Source organism: Gavialis gangeticus, unplaced genomic scaffold, assembly GCF_001723915.1.
Source record: "Gavialis gangeticus isolate Ggan-Ray unplaced genomic scaffold, GavGan_comp1, whole genome shotgun sequence".
NCBI classification, from domain to species: domain Eukaryota; kingdom Metazoa; phylum Chordata; order Crocodylia; family Gavialidae; genus Gavialis; species Gavialis gangeticus.
The window spans coordinates 28,771,748-28,776,171 of record NW_017728994.1 but is presented as its reverse complement, the minus strand read 5'-3'; positions in this window follow the sequence as shown (position 1 = coordinate 28,776,171).

Below are 4,424 nucleotides of genomic sequence, written 5' to 3'. Positions count from 1 at the left end.
CCGGGTGGGCGGGCCGGGGAGCGCAGCCGCCATCTTGAGGTCGGGCAGCGCTGCTTGGCCGCCGCTGGCGCCACCTGGCGTCGGGCGGCCGCACTGCGGGTGCGCCGGGCAGCCCAGAGGTCTGGGAGCGTGCTGGTTACGGTGTTTGCACAACCGCGGCACAATGTACCATCAATGATAGTAAGTGTTCAAGGTTGGGGTCATTTTTTGAGGCAGCGAATTGATGCAGCATGTGCAAAACCCAAGTCACTCGCGGAGAGTTTTAACCGACTTTTTTTGTTTTGCAAAAATATTTCTATATAAATAAATAACTCCACTTCCAACACTCTGCCAAGTGGCCCTTGTGGTTCACTGGCAGCTCAGCACACTAAAAACCCATTACACAGTTTACATCGTGTGGCCGTGCACCTGTCCCTATACCCATATCCCCACCCACTGCCCTCCTCAGAGGCGCTAATCCTGAAAAAGTCTATGCCAGACCCTCTCCACCCCGGTAAGGTCTGCCGTTTCTTTCCTGTCGTCCTCTTGTGTCTTTCTGTAGTACCAGTACATTTCACTTAGCCCCATTTTAATACAGTCTTCAACTTTGGGGTCCAAGTGTCAGTATGTGAGCAGGTTCCTGGTTTTGCACAGTGCACACCCGAAGCAGGCGAAGAACTGGTCAAAGCCCGTGCTGTCTGGTCAGGTGCAGTGGCATAGGCGGTGCACGGGGTGCACATGCACCCCCTGACAGGCTGCACTTGCCACTTAGGCGATGGGCAGGGGGGAGTGCCAGTGCCCCCCCTGCAAGCGCCAGCTGATCGCTGCAGCCACTTTCAGGAGATTGGTCACAGCAATCAGCCATCGCGGGATCGGCTGCGGGGAGTACCCCCCGGTGAGTGGGACTGGTCACAAGGGGGGCACATGCCCCTCCGACTAAGGGGGCACAAGTTGCCCATGGCCAGGTACCCATAAGAACTGCTTTCCTGGTCAGGTTTCTGAGACCTCCCACCACCAGAAGGAGCACACAGACTTTCTTCCACACTTCCCTGGTGTATGGGCAGTCCCGGAAGAGGTGGTCAAATGTTTCTGCCTGCCAGCATCAGGTCAGCCTCAGGCAGGGCAGAGAATCTTAACCGACTTCAGAGTTTGCTGTCAGCACTTTCCTGTGACAGTTGTCCTTGAAATAAACCCGTCAACTTGTTCTCACTCACTCACTGGAGACTTACAGTGAGAAGCAATACAAAGTCAATAAAATGAATTATTTGCATACTTATTTGCATAAGTTTTCAGTGAACAATCATTTTTCAGCAAATATGATCATTTCAAATTTCCAGTTTGATAATTTCATTCCTAAAACCCTTAAGCCCGATGTGCCAGCCCTGGTGCCCTTCTTGGGGCTGCCAGATCCTTGGGCCTGGCCTGGCTTGGCCCTGCCAGGGTGGGCTTCTAGAGCAGTGAGTCTCCCCCCACCCCTGAAGAGCCCCTCAGGGGTCACACCATGCTGGATCTGAGAGGGACTCACAAAAGAAATGCACGGGGACCCCACAGGGCTTCTCCTGCCCTGCCTGGGGTCCAGCGGGCCCCTGCCACCAAAGAACGCCTGGAGGCAAGAAGCAAGGGCAGCACAGGAGCTTGCAGCGCCCATGGCCTTTCCAGTGGAGCTGCATCCTGCACAGCTTGCGCCCCTGCTATCAGACTTGGATGCAGGCACCTCCCCAAAGGCAAAAGTGGGAGCGTGAGGCAAAGCCAACAAGTGGCAAAGATCCAAGCCAGAGCCCTGTCCATACGTGCCCCACTTAAGCTCCTGTGGTTGCCCAGGGCCGTGGTGGGCCACCAGGGAGACCTCAGCTGGGGAAAAGGAACTTGTTGAGCTGAGAGGAGGCTTTGCAGGGGAGTTTGGTGGGGCCTGGCTGGGGGCCTCTGCAGGCACTGAAATGAGGCCTGTTACTTTAGCATCCAGCAGCCCCAGTCATCAGCCAGCATCCAGAGGTGCTCGGTGCTGTACCTCCAGAGCAGGAAAACCACCTGTGACCCAGAGAGCTTGTGAGTGAAGCACAAGGCAGTGAGAGATGGAGACAGACAGATAGAGGAACACAAGGGAATAAAATGAGAATACCAGGCACCATGGGAGGCAATGGTTTTGGCAGCCTACCCATTATCCATACAGTTTCCTTGGAATAAGGGCAAAGGAGAATCCTGATGAGGGTCTTGAGACTGAATCAATATGGCCTGCAGATGATTATGGGGAGCCTGTCCCAGGCATGGACAGCAGCATGAAAGGCTTTGGTTGAAAATCTAACAAGTGGGTGATGGCAGCTAACTTCATGGGTTGATCAGAGGAAACAGACCTCTTGATGCAAAATGAGAGAGGATAGGTAGGGTAAGGTAGGGTAGGGTAGGGATATTTTGCAAAGGGATTCGTAAGTGAAGATGAGTAGCTTATGTTTAATGAGAGGCTCTCTCACTGTTTCCAATAGGATTGAGACAGGCACTCCTCTTGCAATCTCGGTTCAGAGTCTTGTGTTGTTGGACATTATGGGTAGGAAATGGGATGCACTTCAGACCATAAGGCCATTATTAGATTTTGACATTATTACAGTGCTATTATGTGAGATTTTAGGAGTGCTGCTCTCTCTTGAGGAGCTCTCAACATTGTTGAATCTGTATCACCAACTCCTCTAGTTCTTTTGCAAATGTCAGATTTGATTTAAATTTCAAAGAGAGAGAGAAAGACGGAGTCCTAGCCTGGCACTGAACAAAGAAGCACTTGCTTTTGTAATTTAAAATTTAAATTTTAAACATATCTATGGTGTAAGAATCTTCAGGAAAAATAAAAATAGAACGCAGGGATTTGGTATTTACACACTTGTTGACAAGAAACACAGTCCAGCAAGTATTACTGTAACACAAAGAATTGGGTTCTGAAGAAATAACTCTAAGTGGGCGGATGTGGGGAGGAGATTGCTTTGGTAGACATAAGACATCCTGCAGTGGGGGCTTGGTATGGTTATACTTATTTCTCTCCCAGCAGCAGTGTACCCTGCACTCCAATAGCAGGGACAATCCAAAAAATGCTGAGCTCACTGTGTGGCTGTCTTCCTCGCTTTGCCATCTCCAAAAGCTTCTACATCCAGAAACAACCACATATCTCAAAACTAGATCTTGTCCCATTAAAGCCATCCTTCCTGAACCCCCTTTTGTCAGTCAATGGACCTTAGAGTCCACAATGTCTGAGTGCTTGTGAAAGATCTTGCGTTGATACTGTTGGCTTATAAAAGCTTCTCTCGAGGAGATGGGGATTGTACTAGCTGATTCTTCTGTGTGCTTGTAGCAGGTTAGAGCCCCCAGGGGTGGCTGTGATATCCCCTGATGGCAGCGCAGCTCCTGCACCCACTCTGGCTCCCTGGGCCCCTTTCCTTTTCCTTCACCTGCCACACCTTGATGTAATGAGTTGGTTTGTGAAATGGAGGCTTCCCTGGGGTCTCCAAGTGAACCCTCGTCCATCCTTCTTGGCTAGTTGGTCCCTCGTGGACCCCCCTGGTCCCCAAATCTGCCCTTCAGGCACTAGGTGGGCCCTTCTGGTCCATCCATGCTCCCTCCAGGGCACCTGTTGCCTTAAGGGCTAATTTTGTGGTCTTTGTCCTCCTCTGTAGCCATGCCCATGCCTTGTGGAGGTTATCAGTCAATCAGTGTCAGGTCTGGCCTTTTTCAGACCTCTCCACTCTTGCTGGGGCTTCAACCCTCCTGGCTGCTGCCCCTTTCCTTTCATTGCTCCTCTGCCTAGGCCCATCGTGCCGGACCTGGCTTCTGGGCTCCAGCCCTTGACTCACCCTCTCGGGCTCTGTTTTGACCTCTTGGGCTTTGGGCCCTGGCCGTAGTCTCACCCCTCTTGCAACTCTGGCCTTGGCCCTCCCAGCTTCAGTCTGTCTCTAGCTCCCCCATCTCAGGCTGTGGGCCCCTGGACGTGGTTTCACTCTCTTGGGCTCTATCCCTTAGCTCTTCCAGCTTCAGGCCACCTCTTTCACCAGGCTTTATACCTCTTGGCTGCTGCCTGCCTGGGGTTTGAGCTCAGCCTTTAGCAAGGGCTCAAACACTCATATGCCCCTTGGGCACTACTGTGGCTTGGACCCTGCCCCTGGCACAGGTCATTAACGTGTCTCTCTGGAGCTTTGGAAACACCTTATCCCCTGATAGTCACAACCCAGCCCATCACTATAATTATTAGGGCTGTGTGAAGCTTTGGGTGGTGATTTGATTTGGAGAAGATTCAGTCTGATTCAGTGGCCGAATCTCCGAATCCAAATTGAATCAGGGGACCAATTTAAAGGTCCGAATTGTTTCAAAGCTCTTTGAATCTTCAGCAAAGATTCGGAGAGCTTTGATGATTCGTGCAGTCCCCGGTGAGCCACTCTGAGCTGGTAAGTACTAGGGGCGGGGGAGAG